Here is a 24,217-nt window from a genome sequence, read left to right on the forward strand (position 1 = left end):
GTGATATCAATTTCAACTACATACGACCTTACTGTCCCAGGCAAAAACGCACTCGAAGACGCAAATACAAACCGTAAAACGGATCACACAAACTCGCGCAAAAGCTACGTTTTCGTCTTATGTAGTTACGAATTAAACACTTTCCGTTACTCTCCTTTCATTCCACTGTGGAAACTAGTAATTTTTTACCTCGCCACACGGTCCGATATCAAAGCAAACTACGCTCACTGGGCCAGGCGGCGCGGCGCGTCTCTGCTCTTCGTATTTTTCAAAACATGCTGCATAAACGTCCGTAACTCCTCGATGCCTTCACTTACAATTTTAAAACTCTGACACCGCCAAGCGACTACCGACCTCAGTACGTGATATCAATTTCAACTACATACGACCTTACTGTCCCAGGCAAAAACGCACTCGAAGACGCAAATACAAACCGTAAAACGGATCACACAAACTCGCGCAAAAGCTACGTTTTCGTCTTATGTAGTTACGAATTAAACACTTTCCGTTACTCTCCTTTCATTCCACTGTGGAAACTAGTAATTTTTTACCTCGCCACACGGTCCGATATCAAAGCAAACTACGCTCACTGGGCCAGGCGGCGCGGCGCGTCTCTGCTCTTCGTATTTTTCAAAACATGCTGCATAAACGTCCGTAACTCCTCGATGCCTTCACTTACAATTTTAAAACTCTGACACCGCCAAGCGACTACCGACCTCAGTACGTGATATCAATTTCAACTACATACGACCTTACTGTCCCAGGCAAAAACGCACTCGAAGACGCAAATACAAACCGTAAAACGGATCACACAAACTCGCGCAAAAGCTACGTTTTCGTCTTATGTAGTTACGAATTAAACACTTTCCGTTACTCTCCTTTCATTCCACTGTGGAAACTAGTAATTTTTTACCTCGCCACACGGTCCGATATCAAAGCAAACTACGCTCACTGGGCCAGGCGGCGCGGCGCGTCTCTGCTCTTCGTATTTTTCAAAACATGCTGCATAAACGTCCGTAACTCCTCGATGCCTTCACTTACAATTTTAAAACTCTGACACCGCCAAGCGACTACCGACCTCAGTACGTGATATCAATTTCAACTACATACGACCTTACTGTCCCAGGCAAAAACGCACTCGAAGACGCAAATACAAACCGTAAAACGGATCACACAAACTCGCGCAAAAGCTACGTTTTCGTCTTATGTAGTTACGAATTAAACACTTTCCGTTACTCTCCTTTCATTCCACTGTGGAAACTAGTAATTTTTTACCTCGCCACACGGTCCGATATCAAAGCAAACTACGCTCACTGGGCCAGGCGGCGCGGCGCGTCTCTGCTCTTCGTATTTTTCAAAACATGCTGCATAAACGTCCGTAACTCCTCGATGCCTTCACTTACAATTTTAAAACTCTGACACCGCCAAGCGACTACCGACCTCAGTACGTGATATCAATTTCAACTACATACGACCTTACTGTCCCAGGCAAAAACGCACTCGAAGACGCAAATACAAACCGTAAAACGGATCACACAAACTCGCGCAAAAGCTACGTTTTCGTCTTATGTAGTTACGAATTAAACACTTTCCGTTACTCTCCTTTCATTCCACTGTGGAAACTAGTAATTTTTTACCTCGCCACACGGTCCGATATCAAAGCAAACTACGCTCACTGGGCCAGGCGGCGCGGCGCGTCTCTGCTCTTCGTATTTTTCAAAACATGCTGCATAAACGTCCGTAACTCCTCGATGCCTTCACTTACAATTTTAAAACTCTGACACCGCCAAGCGACTACCGACCTCAGTACGTGATATCAATTTCAACTACATACGACCTTACTGTCCCAGGCAAAAACGCACTCGAAGACGCAAATACAAACCGTAAAACGGATCACACAAACTCGCGCAAAAGCTACGTTTTCGTCTTATGTAGTTACGAATTAAACACTTTCCGTTACTCTCCTTTCATTCCACTGTGGAAACTAGTAATTTTTTACCTCGCCACACGGTCCGATATCAAAGCAAACTACGCTCACTGGGCCAGGCGGCGCGGCGCGTCTCTGCTCTTCGTATTTTTCAAAACATGCTGCATAAACGTCCGTAACTCCTCGATGCCTTCACTTACAATTTTAAAACTCTGACACCGCCAAGCGACTACCGACCTCAGTACGTGATATCAATTTCAACTACATACGACCTTACTGTCCCAGGCAAAAACGCACTCGAAGACGCAAATACAAACCGTAAAACGGATCACACAAACTCGCGCAAAAGCTACGTTTTCGTCTTATGTAGTTACGAATTAAACACTTTCCGTTACTCTCCTTTCATTCCACTGTGGAAACTAGTAATTTTTTACCTCGCCACACGGTCCGATATCAAAGCAAACTACGCTCACTGGGCCAGGCGGCGCGGCGCGTCTCTGCTCTTCGTATTTTTCAAAACATGCTGCATAAACGTCCGTAACTCCTCGATGCCTTCACTTACAATTTTAAAACTCTGACACCGCCAAGCGACTACCGACCTCAGTACGTGATATCAATTTCAACTACATACGACCTTACTGTCCCAGGCAAAAACGCACTCGAAGACGCAAATACAAACCGTAAAACGGATCACACAAACTCGCGCAAAAGCTACGTTTTCGTCTTATGTAGTTACGAATTAAACACTTTCCGTTACTCTCCTTTCATTCCACTGTGGAAACTAGTAATTTTTTACCTCGCCACACGGTCCGATATCAAAGCAAACTACGCTCACTGGGCCAGGCGGCGCGGCGCGTCTCTGCTCTTCGTATTTTTCAAAACATGCTGCATAAACGTCCGTAACTCCTCGATGCCTTCACTTACAATTTTAAAACTCTGACACCGCCAAGCGACTACCGACCTCAGTACGTGATATCAATTTCAACTACATACGACCTTACTGTCCCAGGCAAAAACGCACTCGAAGACGCAAATACAAACCGTAAAACGGATCACACAAACTCGCGCAAAAGCTACGTTTTCGTCTTATGTAGTTACGAATTAAACACTTTCCGTTACTCTCCTTTCATTCCACTGTGGAAACTAGTAATTTTTTACCTCGCCACACGGTCCGATATCAAAGCAAACTACGCTCACTGGGCCAGGCGGCGCGGCGCGTCTCTGCTCTTCGTATTTTTCAAAACATGCTGCATAAACGTCCGTAACTCCTCGATGCCTTCACTTACAATTTTAAAACTCTGACACCGCCAAGCGACTACCGACCTCAGTACGTGATATCAATTTCAACTACATACGACCTTACTGTCCCAGGCAAAAACGCACTCGAAGACGCAAATACAAACCGTAAAACGGATCACACAAACTCGCGCAAAAGCTACGTTTTCGTCTTATGTAGTTACGAATTAAACACTTTCCGTTACTCTCCTTTCATTCCACTGTGGAAACTAGTAATTTTTTACCTCGCCACACGGTCCGATATCAAAGCAAACTACGCTCACTGGGCCAGGCGGCGCGGCGCGTCTCTGCTCTTCGTATTTTTCAAAACATGCTGCATAAACGTCCGTAACTCCTCGATGCCTTCACTTACAATTTTAAAACTCTGACACCGCCAAGCGACTACCGACCTCAGTACGTGATATCAATTTCAACTACATACGACCTTACTGTCCCAGGCAAAAACGCACTCGAAGACGCAAATACAAACCGTAAAACGGATCACACAAACTCGCGCAAAAGCTACGTTTTCGTCTTATGTAGTTACGAATTAAACACTTTCCGTTACTCTCCTTTCATTCCACTGTGGAAACTAGTAATTTTTTACCTCGCCACACGGTCCGATATCAAAGCAAACTACGCTCACTGGGCCAGGCGGCGCGGCGCGTCTCTGCTCTTCGTATTTTTCAAAACATGCTGCATAAACGTCCGTAACTCCTCGATGCCTTCACTTACAATTTTAAAACTCTGACACCGCCAAGCGACTACCGACCTCAGTACGTGATATCAATTTCAACTACATACGACCTTACTGTCCCAGGCAAAAACGCACTCGAAGACGCAAATACAAACCGTAAAACGGATCACACAAACTCGCGCAAAAGCTACGTTTTCGTCTTATGTAGTTACGAATTAAACACTTTCCGTTACTCTCCTTTCATTCCACTGTGGAAACTAGTAATTTTTTACCTCGCCACACGGTCCGATATCAAAGCAAACTACGCTCACTGGGCCAGGCGGCGCGGCGCGTCTCTGCTCTTCGTATTTTTCAAAACATGCTGCATAAACGTCCGTAACTCCTCGATGCCTTCACTTACAATTTTAAAACTCTGACACCGCCAAGCGACTACCGACCTCAGTACGTGATATCAATTTCAACTACATACGACCTTACTGTCCCAGGCAAAAACGCACTCGAAGACGCAAATACAAACCGTAAAACGGATCACACAAACTCGCGCAAAAGCTACGTTTTCGTCTTATGTAGTTACGAATTAAACACTTTCCGTTACTCTCCTTTCATTCCACTGTGGAAACTAGTAATTTTTTACCTCGCCACACGGTCCGATATCAAAGCAAACTACGCTCACTGGGCCAGGCGGCGCGGCGCGTCTCTGCTCTTCGTATTTTTCAAAACATGCTGCATAAACGTCCGTAACTCCTCGATGCCTTCACTTACAATTTTAAAACTCTGACACCGCCAAGCGACTACCGACCTCAGTACGTGATATCAATTTCAACTACATACGACCTTACTGTCCCAGGCAAAAACGCACTCGAAGACGCAAATACAAACCGTAAAACGGATCACACAAACTCGCGCAAAAGCTACGTTTTCGTCTTATGTAGTTACGAATTAAACACTTTCCGTTACTCTCCTTTCATTCCACTGTGGAAACTAGTAATTTTTTACCTCGCCACACGGTCCGATATCAAAGCAAACTACGCTCACTGGGCCAGGCGGCGCGGCGCGTCTCTGCTCTTCGTATTTTTCAAAACATGCTGCATAAACGTCCGTAACTCCTCGATGCCTTCACTTACAATTTTAAAACTCTGACACCGCCAAGCGACTACCGACCTCAGTACGTGATATCAATTTCAACTACATACGACCTTACTGTCCCAGGCAAAAACGCACTCGAAGACGCAAATACAAACCGTAAAACGGATCACACAAACTCGCGCAAAAGCTACGTTTTCGTCTTATGTAGTTACGAATTAAACACTTTCCGTTACTCTCCTTTCATTCCACTGTGGAAACTAGTAATTTTTTACCTCGCCACACGGTCCGATATCAAAGCAAACTACGCTCACTGGGCCAGGCGGCGCGGCGCGTCTCTGCTCTTCGTATTTTTCAAAACATGCTGCATAAACGTCCGTAACTCCTCGATGCCTTCACTTACAATTTTAAAACTCTGACACCGCCAAGCGACTACCGACCTCAGTACGTGATATCAATTTCAACTACATACGACCTTACTGTCCCAGGCAAAAACGCACTCGAAGACGCAAATACAAACCGTAAAACGGATCACACAAACTCGCGCAAAAGCTACGTTTTCGTCTTATGTAGTTACGAATTAAACACTTTCCGTTACTCTCCTTTCATTCCACTGTGGAAACTAGTAATTTTTTACCTCGCCACACGGTCCGATATCAAAGCAAACTACGCTCACTGGGCCAGGCGGCGCGGCGCGTCTCTGCTCTTCGTATTTTTCAAAACATGCTGCATAAACGTCCGTAACTCCTCGATGCCTTCACTTACAATTTTAAAACTCTGACACCGCCAAGCGACTACCGACCTCAGTACGTGATATCAATTTCAACTACATACGACCTTACTGTCCCAGGCAAAAACGCACTCGAAGACGCAAATACAAACCGTAAAACGGATCACACAAACTCGCGCAAAAGCTACGTTTTCGTCTTATGTAGTTACGAATTAAACACTTTCCGTTACTCTCCTTTCATTCCACTGTGGAAACTAGTAATTTTTTACCTCGCCACACGGTCCGATATCAAAGCAAACTACGCTCACTGGGCCAGGCGGCGCGGCGCGTCTCTGCTCTTCGTATTTTTCAAAACATGCTGCATAAACGTCCGTAACTCCTCGATGCCTTCACTTACAATTTTAAAACTCTGACACCGCCAAGCGACTACCGACCTCAGTACGTGATATCAATTTCAACTACATACGACCTTACTGTCCCAGGCAAAAACGCACTCGAAGACGCAAATACAAACCGTAAAACGGATCACACAAACTCGCGCAAAAGCTACGTTTTCGTCTTATGTAGTTACGAATTAAACACTTTCCGTTACTCTCCTTTCATTCCACTGTGGAAACTAGTAATTTTTTACCTCGCCACACGGTCCGATATCAAAGCAAACTACGCTCACTGGGCCAGGCGGCGCGGCGCGTCTCTGCTCTTCGTATTTTTCAAAACATGCTGCATAAACGTCCGTAACTCCTCGATGCCTTCACTTACAATTTTAAAACTCTGACACCGCCAAGCGACTACCGACCTCAGTACGTGATATCAATTTCAACTACATACGACCTTACTGTCCCAGGCAAAAACGCACTCGAAGACGCAAATACAAACCGTAAAACGGATCACACAAACTCGCGCAAAAGCTACGTTTTCGTCTTATGTAGTTACGAATTAAACACTTTCCGTTACTCTCCTTTCATTCCACTGTGGAAACTAGTAATTTTTTACCTCGCCACACGGTCCGATATCAAAGCAAACTACGCTCACTGGGCCAGGCGGCGCGGCGCGTCTCTGCTCTTCGTATTTTTCAAAACATGCTGCATAAACGTCCGTAACTCCTCGATGCCTTCACTTACAATTTTAAAACTCTGACACCGCCAAGCGACTACCGACCTCAGTACGTGATATCAATTTCAACTACATACGACCTTACTGTCCCAGGCAAAAACGCACTCGAAGACGCAAATACAAACCGTAAAACGGATCACACAAACTCGCGCAAAAGCTACGTTTTCGTCTTATGTAGTTACGAATTAAACACTTTCCGTTACTCTCCTTTCATTCCACTGTGGAAACTAGTAATTTTTTACCTCGCCACACGGTCCGATATCAAAGCAAACTACGCTCACTGGGCCAGGCGGCGCGGCGCGTCTCTGCTCTTCGTATTTTTCAAAACATGCTGCATAAACGTCCGTAACTCCTCGATGCCTTCACTTACAATTTTAAAACTCTGACACCGCCAAGCGACTACCGACCTCAGTACGTGATATCAATTTCAACTACATACGACCTTACTGTCCCAGGCAAAAACGCACTCGAAGACGCAAATACAAACCGTAAAACGGATCACACAAACTCGCGCAAAAGCTACGTTTTCGTCTTATGTAGTTACGAATTAAACACTTTCCGTTACTCTCCTTTCATTCCACTGTGGAAACTAGTAATTTTTTACCTCGCCACACGGTCCGATATCAAAGCAAACTACGCTCACTGGGCCAGGCGGCGCGGCGCGTCTCTGCTCTTCGTATTTTTCAAAACATGCTGCATAAACGTCCGTAACTCCTCGATGCCTTCACTTACAATTTTAAAACTCTGACACCGCCAAGCGACTACCGACCTCAGTACGTGATATCAATTTCAACTACATACGACCTTACTGTCCCAGGCAAAAACGCACTCGAAGACGCAAATACAAACCGTAAAACGGATCACACAAACTCGCGCAAAAGCTACGTTTTCGTCTTATGTAGTTACGAATTAAACACTTTCCGTTACTCTCCTTTCATTCCACTGTGGAAACTAGTAATTTTTTACCTCGCCACACGGTCCGATATCAAAGCAAACTACGCTCACTGGGCCAGGCGGCGCGGCGCGTCTCTGCTCTTCGTATTTTTCAAAACATGCTGCATAAACGTCCGTAACTCCTCGATGCCTTCACTTACAATTTTAAAACTCTGACACCGCCAAGCGACTACCGACCTCAGTACGTGATATCAATTTCAACTACATACGACCTTACTGTCCCAGGCAAAAACGCACTCGAAGACGCAAATACAAACCGTAAAACGGATCACACAAACTCGCGCAAAAGCTACGTTTTCGTCTTATGTAGTTACGAATTAAACACTTTCCGTTACTCTCCTTTCATTCCACTGTGGAAACTAGTAATTTTTTACCTCGCCACACGGTCCGATATCAAAGCAAACTACGCTCACTGGGCCAGGCGGCGCGGCGCGTCTCTGCTCTTCGTATTTTTCAAAACATGCTGCATAAACGTCCGTAACTCCTCGATGCCTTCACTTACAATTTTAAAACTCTGACACCGCCAAGCGACTACCGACCTCAGTACGTGATATCAATTTCAACTACATACGACCTTACTGTCCCAGGCAAAAACGCACTCGAAGACGCAAATACAAACCGTAAAACGGATCACACAAACTCGCGCAAAAGCTACGTTTTCGTCTTATGTAGTTACGAATTAAACACTTTCCGTTACTCTCCTTTCATTCCACTGTGGAAACTAGTAATTTTTTACCTCGCCACACGGTCCGATATCAAAGCAAACTACGCTCACTGGGCCAGGCGGCGCGGCGCGTCTCTGCTCTTCGTATTTTTCAAAACATGCTGCATAAACGTCCGTAACTCCTCGATGCCTTCACTTACAATTTTAAAACTCTGACACCGCCAAGCGACTACCGACCTCAGTACGTGATATCAATTTCAACTACATACGACCTTACTGTCCCAGGCAAAAACGCACTCGAAGACGCAAATACAAACCGTAAAACGGATCACACAAACTCGCGCAAAAGCTACGTTTTCGTCTTATGTAGTTACGAATTAAACACTTTCCGTTACTCTCCTTTCATTCCACTGTGGAAACTAGTAATTTTTTACCTCGCCACACGGTCCGATATCAAAGCAAACTACGCTCACTGGGCCAGGCGGCGCGGCGCGTCTCTGCTCTTCGTATTTTTCAAAACATGCTGCATAAACGTCCGTAACTCCTCGATGCCTTCACTTACAATTTTAAAACTCTGACACCGCCAAGCGACTACCGACCTCAGTACGTGATATCAATTTCAACTACATACGACCTTACTGTCCCAGGCAAAAACGCACTCGAAGACGCAAATACAAACCGTAAAACGGATCACACAAACTCGCGCAAAAGCTACGTTTTCGTCTTATGTAGTTACGAATTAAACACTTTCCGTTACTCTCCTTTCATTCCACTGTGGAAACTAGTAATTTTTTACCTCGCCACACGGTCCGATATCAAAGCAAACTACGCTCACTGGGCCAGGCGGCGCGGCGCGTCTCTGCTCTTCGTATTTTTCAAAACATGCTGCATAAACGTCCGTAACTCCTCGATGCCTTCACTTACAATTTTAAAACTCTGACACCGCCAAGCGACTACCGACCTCAGTACGTGATATCAATTTCAACTACATACGACCTTACTGTCCCAGGCAAAAACGCACTCGAAGACGCAAATACAAACCGTAAAACGGATCACACAAACTCGCGCAAAAGCTACGTTTTCGTCTTATGTAGTTACGAATTAAACACTTTCCGTTACTCTCCTTTCATTCCACTGTGGAAACTAGTAATTTTTTACCTCGCCACACGGTCCGATATCAAAGCAAACTACGCTCACTGGGCCAGGCGGCGCGGCGCGTCTCTGCTCTTCGTATTTTTCAAAACATGCTGCATAAACGTCCGTAACTCCTCGATGCCTTCACTTACAATTTTAAAACTCTGACACCGCCAAGCGACTACCGACCTCAGTACGTGATATCAATTTCAACTACATACGACCTTACTGTCCCAGGCAAAAACGCACTCGAAGACGCAAATACAAACCGTAAAACGGATCACACAAACTCGCGCAAAAGCTACGTTTTCGTCTTATGTAGTTACGAATTAAACACTTTCCGTTACTCTCCTTTCATTCCACTGTGGAAACTAGTAATTTTTTACCTCGCCACACGGTCCGATATCAAAGCAAACTACGCTCACTGGGCCACGGCGGCGCGGCGCGTCTCTGCTCTTCGTATTTTTCAAAACATGCTGCATAAACGTCCGTAACTCCTCGATGCCTTCACTTACAATTTTAAAACTCTGACACCGCCAAGCGACTACCGACCTCAGTACGTGATATCAATTTCAACTACATACGACCTTACTGTCCCAGGCAAAAACGCACTCGAAGACGCAAATACAAACCGTAAAACGGATCACACAAACTCGCGCAAAAGCTACGTTTTCGTCTTATGTAGTTACGAATTAAACACTTTCCGTTACTCTCCTTTCATTCCACTGTGGAAACTAGTAATTTTTTACCTCGCCACACGGTCCGATATCAAAGCAAACTACGCTCACTGGGCCAGGCGGCGCGGCGCGTCTCTGCTCTTCGTATTTTTCAAAACATGCTGCATAAACGTCCGTAACTCCTCGATGCCTTCACTTACAATTTTAAAACTCTGACACCGCCAAGCGACTACCGACCTCAGTACGTGATATCAATTTCAACTACATACGACCTTACTGTCCCAGGCAAAAACGCACTCGAAGACGCAAATACAAACCGTAAAACGGATCACACAAACTCGCGCAAAAGCTACGTTTTCGTCTTATGTAGTTACGAATTAAACACTTTCCGTTACTCTCCTTTCATTCCACTGTGGAAACTAGTAATTTTTTACCTCGCCACACGGTCCGATATCAAAGCAAACTACGCTCACTGGGCCAGGCGGCGCGGCGCGTCTCTGCTCTTCGTATTTTTCAAAACATGCTGCATAAACGTCCGTAACTCCTCGATGCCTTCACTTACAATTTTAAAACTCTGACACCGCCAAGCGACTACCGACCTCAGTACGTGATATCAATTTCAACTACATACGACCTTACTGTCCCAGGCAAAAACGCACTCGAAGACGCAAATACAAACCGTAAAACGGATCACACAAACTCGCGCAAAAGCTACGTTTTCGTCTTATGTAGTTACGAATTAAACACTTTCCGTTACTCTCCTTTCATTCCACTGTGGAAACTAGTAATTTTTTACCTCGCCACACGGTCCGATATCAAAGCAAACTACGCTCACTGGGCCAGGCGGCGCGGCGCGTCTCTGCTCTTCGTATTTTTCAAAACATGCTGCATAAACGTCCGTAACTCCTCGATGCCTTCACTTACAATTTTAAAACTCTGACACCGCCAAGCGACTACCGACCTCAGTACGTGATATCAATTTCAACTACATACGACCTTACTGTCCCAGGCAAAAACGCACTCGAAGACGCAAATACAAACCGTAAAACGGATCACACAAACTCGCGCAAAAGCTACGTTTTCGTCTTATGTAGTTACGAATTAAACACTTTCCGTTACTCTCCTTTCATTCCACTGTGGAAACTAGTAATTTTTTACCTCGCCACACGGTCCGATATCAAAGCAAACTACGCTCACTGGGCCAGGCGGCGCGGCGCGTCTCTGCTCTTCGTATTTTTCAAAACATGCTGCATAAACGTCCGTAACTCCTCGATGCCTTCACTTACAATTTTAAAACTCTGACACCGCCAAGCGACTACCGACCTCAGTACGTGATATCAATTTCAACTACATACGACCTTACTGTCCCAGGCAAAAACGCACTCGAAGACGCAAATACAAACCGTAAAACGGATCACACAAACTCGCGCAAAAGCTACGTTTTCGTCTTATGTAGTTACGAATTAAACACTTTCCGTTACTCTCCTTTCATTCCACTGTGGAAACTAGTAATTTTTTACCTCGCCACACGGTCCGATATCAAAGCAAACTACGCTCACTGGGCCAGGCGGCGCGGCGCGTCTCTGCTCTTCGTATTTTTCAAAACATGCTGCATAAACGTCCGTAACTCCTCGATGCCTTCACTTACAATTTTAAAACTCTGACACCGCCAAGCGACTACCGACCTCAGTACGTGATATCAATTTCAACTACATACGACCTTACTGTCCCAGGCAAAAACGCACTCGAAGACGCAAATACAAACCGTAAAACGGATCACACAAACTCGCGCAAAAGCTACGTTTTCGTCTTATGTAGTTACGAATTAAACACTTTCCGTTACTCTCCTTTCATTCCACTGTGGAAACTAGTAATTTTTTACCTCGCCACACGGTCCGATATCAAAGCAAACTACGCTCACTGGGCCAGGCGGCGCGGCGCGTCTCTGCTCTTCGTATTTTTCAAAACATGCTGCATAAACGTCCGTAACTCCTCGATGCCTTCACTTACAATTTTAAAACTCTGACACCGCCAAGCGACTACCGACCTCAGTACGTGATATCAATTTCAACTACATACGACCTTACTGTCCCAGGCAAAAACGCACTCGAAGACGCAAATACAAACCGTAAAACGGATCACACAAACTCGCGCAAAAGCTACGTTTTCGTCTTATGTAGTTACGAATTAAACACTTTCCGTTACTCTCCTTTCATTCCACTGTGGAAACTAGTAATTTTTTACCTCGCCACACGGTCCGATATCAAAGCAAACTACGCTCACTGGGCCAGGCGGCGCGGCGCGTCTCTGCTCTTCGTATTTTTCAAAACATGCTGCATAAACGTCCGTAACTCCTCGATGCCTTCACTTACAATTTTAAAACTCTGACACCGCCAAGCGACTACCGACCTCAGTACGTGATATCAATTTCAACTACATACGACCTTACTGTCCCAGGCAAAAACGCACTCGAAGACGCAAATACAAACCGTAAAACGGATCACACAAACTCGCGCAAAAGCTACGTTTTCGTCTTATGTAGTTACGAATTAAACACTTTCCGTTACTCTCCTTTCATTCCACTGTGGAAACTAGTAATTTTTTACCTCGCCACACGGTCCGATATCAAAGCAAACTACGCTCACTGGGCCAGGCGGCGCGGCGCGTCTCTGCTCTTCGTATTTTTCAAAACATGCTGCATAAACGTCCGTAACTCCTCGATGCCTTCACTTACAATTTTAAAACTCTGACACCGCCAAGCGACTACCGACCTCAGTACGTGATATCAATTTCAACTACATACGACCTTACTGTCCCAGGCAAAAACGCACTCGAAGACGCAAATACAAACCGTAAAACGGATCACACAAACTCGCGCAAAAGCTACGTTTTCGTCTTATGTAGTTACGAATTAAACACTTTCCGTTACTCTCCTTTCATTCCACTGTGGAAACTAGTAATTTTTTACCTCGCCACACGGTCCGATATCAAAGCAAACTACGCTCACTGGGCCAGGCGGCGCGGCGCGTCTCTGCTCTTCGTATTTTTCAAAACATGCTGCATAAACGTCCGTAACTCCTCGATGCCTTCACTTACAATTTTAAAACTCTGACACCGCCAAGCGACTACCGACCTCAGTACGTGATATCAATTTCAACTACATACGACCTTACTGTCCCAGGCAAAAACGCACTCGAAGACGCAAATACAAACCGTAAAACGGATCACACAAACTCGCGCAAAAGCTACGTTTTCGTCTTATGTAGTTACGAATTAAACACTTTCCGTTACTCTCCTTTCATTCCACTGTGGAAACTAGTAATTTTTTACCTCGCCACACGGTCCGATATCAAAGCAAACTACGCTCACTGGGCCAGGCGGCGCGGCGCGTCTCTGCTCTTCGTATTTTTCAAAACATGCTGCATAAACGTCCGTAACTCCTCGATGCCTTCACTTACAATTTTAAAACTCTGACACCGCCAAGCGACTACCGACCTCAGTACGTGATATCAATTTCAACTACATACGACCTTACTGTCCCAGGCAAAAACGCACTCGAAGACGCAAATACAAACCGTAAAACGGATCACACAAACTCGCGCAAAAGCTACGTTTTCGTCTTATGTAGTTACGAATTAAACACTTTCCGTTACTCTCCTTTCATTCCACTGTGGAAACTAGTAATTTTTTACCTCGCCACACGGTCCGATATCAAAGCAAACTACGCTCACTGGGCCAGGCGGCGCGGCGCGTCTCTGCTCTTCGTATTTTTCAAAACATGCTGCATAAACGTCCGTAACTCCTCGATGCCTTCACTTACAATTTTAAAACTCTGACACCGCCAAGCGACTACCGACCTCAGTACGTGATATCAATTTCAACTACATACGACCTTACTGTCCCAGGCAAAAACGCACTCGAAGACGCAAATACAAACCGTAAAACGGATCACACAAACTCGCGCAAAAGCTACGTTTTCGTCTTATGTAGTTACGAATTAAACACTTTCCGTTACTCTCCTTTCATTCCACTGTGGAAACTAGTAATTTTTTACCTCGCCACACGGTCCGATATCAAAGCAAACTACGCTCACTGGGCCAGGCGGCGCGGCGCGTCTCTGCTCTTCGTATTTTTCAAAACATGCTGCATAAACGTCCGTAACTCCTCGATGCCTTCACTTACAATTTTAAAACTCTGACACCGCCAAGCGACTACCGACCTCAGTACGTGATATCAATTTCAACTACATACGACCTTACTGTCCCAGGCAAAAACGCACTCGAAGACGCAAATACAAACCGTAAAACGGATCACACAAACTCGCGCAAAAGCTACGTTTTCGTCTTATGTAGTTACGAATTAAACACTTTCCGTTACTCTCCTTTCATTCCACTGTGGAAACTAGTAATTTTTTACCTCGCCACACGGTCCGATATCAAAGCAAACTACGCTCACTGGGCCAGGCGGCGCGGCGCGTCTCTGCTCTTCGTATTTTTCAAAACATGCTGCATAAACGTCCGTAACTCCTCGATGCCTTCACTTACAATTTTAAAACTCTGACACCGCCAAGCGACTACCGACCTCAGTACGTGATATCAATTTCAACTACATACGACCTTACTGTCCCAGGCAAAAACGCACTCGAAGACGCAAATACAAACCGTAAAACGGATCACACAAACTCGCGCAAAAGCTACGTTTTCGTCTTATGTAGTTACGAATTAAACACTTTCCGTTACTCTCCTTTCATTCCACTGTGGAAACTAGTAATTTTTTACCTCGCCACACGGTCCGATATCAAAGCAAACTACGCTCACTGGGCCAGGCGGCGCGGCGCGTCTCTGCTCTTCGTATTTTTCAAAACATGCTGCATAAACGTCCGTAACTCCTCGATGCCTTCACTTACAATTTTAAAACTCTGACACCGCCAAGCGACTACCGACCTCAGTACGTGATATCAATTTCAACTACATACGACCTTACTGTCCCAGGCAAAAACGCACTCGAAGACGCAAATACAAACCGTAAAACGGATCACACAAACTCGCGCAAAAGCTACGTTTTCGTCTTATGTAGTTACGAATTAAACACTTTCCGTTACTCTCCTTTCATTCCACTGTGGAAACTAGTAATTTTTTACCTCGCCACACGGTCCGATATCAAAGCAAACTACGCTCACTGGGCCAGGCGGCGCGGCGCGTCTCTGCTCTTCGTATTTTTCAAAACATGCTGCATAAACGTCCGTAACTCCTCGATGCCTTCACTTACAATTTTAAAACTCTGACACCGCCAAGCGACTACCGACCTCAGTACGTGATATCAATTTCAACTACATACGACCTTACTGTCCCAGGCAAAAACGCACTCGAAGACGCAAATACAAACCGTAAAACGGATCACACAAACTCGCGCAAAAGCTACGTTTTCGTCTTATGTAGTTACGAATTAAACACTTTCCGTTACTCTCCTTTCATTCCACTGTGGAAACTAGTAATTTTTTACCTCGCCACACGGTCCGATATCAAAGCAAACTACGCTCACTGGGCCAGGCGGCGCGGCGCGTCTCTGCTCTTCGTATTTTTCAAAACATGCTGCATAAACGTCCGTAACTCCTCGATGCCTTCACTTACAATTTTAAAACTCTGACACCGCCAAGCGACTACCGACCTCAGTACGTGATATCAATTTCAACTACATACGACCTTACTGTCCCAGGCAAAAACGCACTCGAAGACGCAAATACAAACCGTAAAACGGATCACACAAACTCGCGCAAAAGCTACGTTTTCGTCTTATGTAGTTACGAATTAAACACTTTCCGTTACTCTCCTTTCATTCCACTGTGGAAACTAGTAATTTTTTACCTCGCCACACGGTCCGATATCAAAGCAAACTACGCTCACTGGGCCAGGCGGCGCGGCGCGTCTCTGCTCTTCGTATTTTTCAAAACATGCTGCATAAACGTCCGTAACTCCTCGATGCCTTCACTTACAATTTTAAAACTCTGACACCGCCAAGCGACTACCGACCTCAGTACGTGATATCAATTTCAACTACATACGACCTTACTGTCCCAGGCAAAAACGCACTCGAAGACGCAAATACAAACCGTAAAACGGATCACACAAACTCGCGCAAAAGCTACGTTTTCGTCTTATGTAGTTACGAATTAAACACTTTCCGTTACTCTCCTTTCATTCCACTGTGGAAACTAGTAATTTTTTACCTCGCCACACGGTCCGATATCAAAGCAAACTACGCTCACTGGGCCAGGCGGCGCGGCGCGTCTCTGCTCTTCGTATTTTTCAAAACATGCTGCATAAACGCCCGTAACTCCTCGATGCCTTCACTTACAATTTTAAAACTCTGACACCGCCAAGCGACTACCGACCTCAGTACGTGATATCAATTTCAACTACATACGACCTTACTGTCCCAGGCAAAAACGCACTCGAAGACGCAAATACAAACCGTAAAACGGATCACACAAACTCGCGCAAAAGCTACGTTTTCGTCTTATGTAGTTACGAATTAAACACTTTCCGTTACTCTCCTTTCATTCCACTGTGGAAACTAGTAATTTTTTACCTCGCCACACGGTCCGATATCAAAGCAAACTACGCTCACTGGGCCAGGCGGCGCGGCGCGTCTCTGCTCTTCGTATTTTTCAAAACATGCTGCATAAACGTCCGTAACTCCTCGATGCCTTCACTTACAATTTTAAAACTCTGACACCGCCAAGCGACTACCGACCTCAGTACGTGATATCAATTTCAACTACATACGACCTTACTGTCCCAGGCAAAAACGCACTCGAAGACGCAAATACAAACCGTAAAACGGATCACACAAACTCGCGCAAAAGCTACGTTTTCGTCTTATGTAGTTACGAATTAAACACTTTCCGTTACTCTCCTTTCATTCCACTGTGGAAACTAGTAATTTTTTACCTCGCCACACGGTCCGATATCAAAGCAAACTACGCTCACTGGGCCAGGCGGCGCGGCGCGTCTCTGCTCTTCGTATTTTTCAAAACATGCTGCATAAACGTCCGTAACTCCTCGATGCCTTCACTTACAATTTTAAAACTCTGACACCGCCAAGCGACTACCGACCTCAGTACGTGATATCAATTTCAACTACATACGACCTTACTGTCCCAGGCAAAAACGCACTCGAAGACGCAAATACAAACCGTAAAACGGATCACACAAACTCGCGCAAAAGCTACGTTTTCGTCTTATGTAGTTACGAATTAAACACTTTCCGTTACTCTCCTTTCATTCCACTGTGGAAACTAGTAATTTTTTACCTCGCCACACGGTCCGATATCAAAGCAAACTACGCTCACTGGGCCAGGCGGCGCGGCGCGTCTCTGCTCTTCGTATTTTTCAAAACATGCTGCATAAACGTCCGTAACTCCTCGATGCCTTCACTTACAATTTTAAAACTCTGACACCGCCAAGCGACTACCGACCTCAGTACGTGATATCAATTTCAACTACATACGACCTTACTGTCCCAGGCAAAAACGCACTCGAAGACGCAAATACAAACCGTAAAACGGATCACACAAACTCGCGCAAAAGCTACGTTTTCGTCTTATGTAGTTACGAATTAAACACTTTCCGTTACTCTCCTTTCATTCCACTGTGGAAACTAGTAATTTTTTACCTCGCCACACGGTCCGATATCAAAGCAAACTACGCTCACTGGGCCAGGCGGCGCGGCGCGTCTCTGCTCTTCGTATTTTTCAAAACATGCTGCATAAACGTCCGTAACTCCTCGATGCCTTCACTTACAATTTTAAAACTCTGACACCGCCAAGCGACTACCGACCTCAGTACGTGATATCAATTTCAACTACATACGACCTTACTGTCCCAGGCAAAAACGCACTCGAAGACGCAAATACAAACCGTAAAACGGATCACACAAACTCGCGCAAAAGCTACGTTTTCGTCTTATGTAGTTACGAATTAAACACTTTCCGTTACTCTCCTTTCATTCCACTGTGGAAACTAGTAATTTTTTACCTCGCCACACGGTCCGATATCAAAGCAAACTACGCTCACTGGGCCAGGCGGCGCGGCGCGTCTCTGCTCTTCGTATTTTTCAAAACATGCTGCATAAACGTCCGTAACTCCTCGATGCCTTCACTTACAATTTTAAAACTCTGACACCGCCAAGCGACTACCGACCTCAGTACGTGATATCAATTTCAACTACATACGACCTTACTGTCCCAGGCAAAAACGCACTCGAAGACGCAAATACAAACCGTAAAACGGATCACACAAACTCGCGCAAAAGCTACGTTTTCGTCTTATGTAGTTACGAATTAAACACTTTCCGTTACTCTCCTTTCATTCCACTGTGGAAACTAGTAATTTTTTACCTCGCCACACGGTCCGATATCAAAGCAAACTACGCTCACTGGGCCAGGCGGCGCGGCGCGTCTCTGCTCTTCGTATTTTTCAAAACATGCTGCATAAACGTCCGTAACTCCTCGATGCCTTCACTTACAATTTTAAAACTCTGACACCGCCAAGCGACTACCGACCTCAGTACGTGATATCAATTTCAACTACATACGACCTTACTGTCCCAGGCAAAAACGCACTCGAAGACGCAAATACAAACCGTAAAACGGATCACACAAACTCGCGCAAAAGCTACGTTTTCGTCTTATGTAGTTACGAATTAAACACTTTCCGTTACTCTCCTTTCATTCCACTGTGGAAACTAGTAATTTTTTACCTCGCCACACGGTCCGATATCAAAGCAAACTACGCTCACTGGGCCAGGCGGCGCGGCGCGTCTCTGCTCTTCGTATTTTTCAAAACATGCTGCATAAACGTCCGTAAACTCCTCGATGCCTTCACTTACAATTTTAAAACTCTGACACCGCCAAGCGACTACCGACCTCAGTACGTGATATCAATTTCAACTACATACGACCTTACTGTCCCAGGCAAAAACGCACTCGAAGACGCAAATACAAACCGTAAAACGGATCACACAAACTCGCGCAAAAGCTACGTTTTCGTCTTATGTAGTTACGAATTAAACACTTTCCGTTACTCTCCTTTCATTCCACTGTGGAAACTAGTAATTTTTTACCTCGCCACACGGTCCGATATCAAAGCAAACTACGCTCACTGGGCCAGGCGGCGCGGCGCGTCTCTGCTCTTCGTATTTTTCAAAACATGCTGCATAAACGTCCGTAACTCCTCGATGCCTTCACTTACAATTTTAAAACTCTGACACCGCCAAGCGACTACCGACCTCAGTACGTGATATCAATTTCAACTACATACGACCTTACTGTCCCAGGCAAAAACGCACTCGAAGACGCAAATACAAACCGTAAAACGGATCACACAAACTCGCGCAAAAGCTACGTTTTCGTCTTATGTAGTTACGAATTAAACACTTTCCGTTACTCTCCTTTCATTCCACTGTGGAAACTAGTAATTTTTTACCTCGCCACACGGTCCGATATCAAAGCAAACTACGCTCACTGGGCCAGGCGGCGCGGCGCGTCTCTGCTCTTCGTATTTTTCAAAACATGCTGCATAAACGTCCGTAACTCCTCGATGCCTTCACTTACAATTTTAAAACTCTGACACCGCCAAGCGACTACCGACCTCAGTACGTGATATCAATTTCAACTACATACGACCTTACTGTCCCAGGCAAAAACGCACTCGAAGACGCAAATACAAACCGTAAAACGGATCACACAAACTCGCGCAAAAGCTACGTTTTCGTCTTATGTAGTTACGAATTAAACACTTTCCGTTACTCTCCTTTCATTCCACTGTGGAAACTAGTAATTTTTTACCTCGCCACACGGTCCGATATCAAAGCAAACTACGCTCACTGGGCCAGGCGGCGCGGCGCGTCTCTGCTCTTCGTATTTTTCAAAACATGCTGCATAAACGTCCGTAACTCCTCGATGCCTTCACTTACAATTTTAAAACTCTGACACCGCCAAGCGACTACCGACCTCAGTACGTGATATCAATTTCAACTACATACGACCTTACTGTCCCAGGCAAAAACGCACTCGAAGACGCAAATACAAACCGTAAAACGGATCACACAAACTCGCGCAAAAGCTACGTTTTCGTCTTATGTAGTTACGAATTAAACACTTTCCGTTACTCTCCTTTCATTCCACTGTGGAAACTAGTAATTTTTTACCTCGCCACACGGTCCGATATCAAAGCAAACTACGCTCACTGGGCCAGGCGGCGCGGCGCGTCTCTGCTCTTCGTATTTTTCAAAACATGCTGCATAAACGTCCGTAACTCCTCGATGCCTTCACTTACAATTTTAAAACTCTGACACCGCCAAGCGACTACCGACCTCAGTACGTGATATCAATTTCAACTACATACGACCTTACTGTCCCAGGCAAAAACGCACTCGAAGACGCAAATACAAACCGTAAAACGGATCACACAAACTCGCGCAAAAGCTACGTTTTCGTCTTATGTAGTTACGAATTAAACACTTTCCGTTACTCTCCTTTCATTCCACTGTGGAAACTAGTAATTTTTTACCTCGCCACACGGTCCGATATCAAAGCAAACTACGCTCACTGGGCCAGGCGGCGCGGCGCGTCTCTGCTCTTCGTATTTTTCAAAACATGCTGCATAAACGTCCGTAACTCCTCGATGCCTTCACTTACAATTTTAAAACTCTGACACCGCCAAGCGACTACCGACCTCAGTACGTGATATCAATTTCAACTACATACGACCTTACTGTCCCAGGCAAAAACGCACTCGAAGACGCAAATACAAACCGTAAAACGGATCACACAAACTCGCGCAAAAGCTACGTTTTCGTCTTATGTAGTTACGAATTAAACACTTTCCGTTACTCTCCTTTCATTCCACTGTGGAAACTAGTAATTTTTTACCTCGCCACACGGTCCGATATCAAAGCAAACTACGCTCACTGGGCCAGGCGGCGCGGCGCGTCTCTGCTCTTCGTATTTTTCAAAACATGCTGCATAAACGTCCGTAACTCCTCGATGCCTTCACTTACAATTTTAAAACTCTGACACCGCCAAGCGACTACCGACCTCAGTACGTGATATCAATTTCAACTACATACGACCTTACTGTCCCAGGCAAAAACGCACTCGAAGACGCAAATACAAACCGTAAAACGGATCACACAAACTCGCGCAAAAGCTACGTTTTCGTCTTATGTAGTTACGAATTAAACACTTTCCGTTACTCTCCTTTCATTCCACTGTGGAAACTAGTAATTTTTTACCTCGCCACACGGTCCGATATCAAAGCAAACTACGCTCACTGGGCCAGGCGGCGCGGCGCGTCTCTGCTCTTCGTATTTTTCAAAACATGCTGCATAAACGTCCGTAACTCCTCGATGCCTTCACTTACAATTTTAAAACTCTGACACCGCCAAGCGACTACCGACCTCAGTACGTGATATCAATTTCAACTACATACGACCTTACTGTCCCAGGCAAAAACGCACTCGAAGACGCAAATACAAACCGTAAAACGGATCACACAAACTCGCGCAAAAGCTACGTTTTCGTCTTATGTAGTTACGAATTAAACACTTTCCGTTACTCTCCTTTCATTCCACTGTGGAAACTAGTAATTTTTTACCTCGCCACACGGTCCGATATCAAAGCAAACTACGCTCACTGGGCCAGGCGGCGCGGCGCGTCTCTGCTCTTCGTATTTTTCAAAACATGCTGCATAAACGTCCGTAACTCCTCGATGCCTTCACTTACAATTTTAAAACTCTGACACCGCCAAGCGACTACCGACCTCAGTACGTGATATCAATTTCAACTACATACGACCTCACTGTCCCAGGCAAAAACGCACTCGAAGACGCAAATACAAACCGTAAAACGGATCACACAAACTCGCGCAAAAGCTACGTTTTCGTCTTATGTAGTTACGAATTAAACACTTTCCGTTACTCTCCTTTCATTCCACTGTGGAAACTAGTAATTTTTTACCTCGCCACACGGTCCGATATCAAAGCAAACTACGCTCACTGGGCCAGGCGGCGCGGCGCGTCTCTGCTCTTCGTATTTTTCAAAACATGCTGCATAAACGTCCGTAACTCCTCGATGCCTTCACTTACAATTTTAAAACTCTGACACCGCCAAGCGACTACCGACCTCAGTACGTGATATCAATTTCAACTACATACGACCTTACTGTCCCAGGCAAAAACGCACTCGAAGACGCAAATACAAACCGTAAAACGGATCACACAAACTCGCGCAAAAGCTACGTTTTCGTCTTATGTAGTTACGAATTAAACACTTTCCGTTACTCTCCTTTCATTCCACTGTGGAAACTAGTAATTTTTTACCTCGCCACACGGTCCGATATCAAAGCAAACTACGCTCACTGGGCCAGGCGGCGCGGCGCGTCTCTGCTCTTCGTATTTTTCAAAACATGCTGCATAAACGTCCGTAACTCCTCGATGCCTTCACTTACAATTTTAAAACTCTGACACCGCCAAGCGACTACCGACCTCAGTACGTGATATCAATTTCAACTACATACGACCTTACTGTCCCAGGCAAAAACGCACTCGAAGACGCAAATACAAACCGTAAAACGGATCACACAAACTCGCGCAAAAGCTACGTTTTCGTCTTATGTAGTTACGAATTAAACACTTTCCGTTACTCTCCTTTCATTCCACTGTGGAAACTAGTAATTTTTTACCTCGCCACACGGTCCGATATCAAAGCAAACTACGCTCACTGGGCCAGGCGGCGCGGCGCGTCTCTGCTCTTCGTATTTTTCAAAACATGCTGCATAAACGTCCGTAACTCCTCGATGCCTTCACTTACAATTTTAAAACTCTGACACCGCCAAGCGACTACCGACCTCAGTACGTGATATCAATTTCAACTACATACGACCTTACTGTCCCAGGCAAAAACGCACTCGAAGACGCAAATACAAACCGTAAAACGGATCACACAAACTCGCGCAAAAGCTACGTTTTCGTCTTATGTAGTTACGAATTAAACACTTTCCGTTACTCTCCTTTCATTCCACTGTGGAAACTAGTAATTTTTTACCTCGCCACACGGTCCGATATCAAAGCAAACTACGCTCACTGGGCCAGGCGGCGCGGCGCGTCTCTGCTCTTCGTATTTTTCAAAACATGCTGCATAAACGTCCGTAACTCCTCGATGCCTTCACTTACAATTTTAAAACTCTGACACCGCCAAGCGACTACCGACTTCAGTACGTGATATCAATTTCAACTACATACGACCTTACTGTCCCAGGCAAAAACGCACTCGAAGACGCAAATACAAACCGTAAAACGGATCACACAAACTCGCGCAAAAGCTACGTTTTCGTCTTATGTAGTTACGAATTAAACACTTTCCGTTACTCTCCTTTCATTCCACTGTGGAAACTAGTAATTTTTTACCTCGCCACACGGTCCGATATCAAAGCAAACTACGCTCACTGGGCCAGGCGGCGCGGCGCGTCTCTGCTCTTCGTATTTTTCAAAACATGCTGCATAAACGTCCGTAACTCCTCGATGCCTTCACTTACAATTTTAAAACTCTGACACCGCCAAGCGACTACCGACCTCAGTACGTGATATCAATTTCAACTACATACGACCTTACTGTCCCAGGCAAAAACGCACTCGAAGACGCAAATACAAACCGTAAAACGGATCACACAAACTCGCGCAAAAGCTACGTTTTCGTCTTATGTAGTTACGAATTAAACACTTTCCGTTACTCTCCTTTCATTCCACTGTGGAAACTAGTAATTTTTTACCTCGCCACACGGTCCGATATCAAAGCAAACTACGCTCACTGGGCCAGGCGGCGCGGCGCGTCTCTGCTCTTCGTATTTTTCAAAACATGCTGCATAAACGTCCGTAACTCCTCGATGCCTTCACTTACAATTTT

The sequence above is a fragment of the Schistocerca serialis genome, unplaced genomic scaffold, assembly GCF_023864345.2.
Source record: "Schistocerca serialis cubense isolate TAMUIC-IGC-003099 unplaced genomic scaffold, iqSchSeri2.2 HiC_scaffold_1417, whole genome shotgun sequence".
Taxonomy (NCBI): Eukaryota; Metazoa; Arthropoda; class Insecta; order Orthoptera; family Acrididae; genus Schistocerca; species Schistocerca serialis.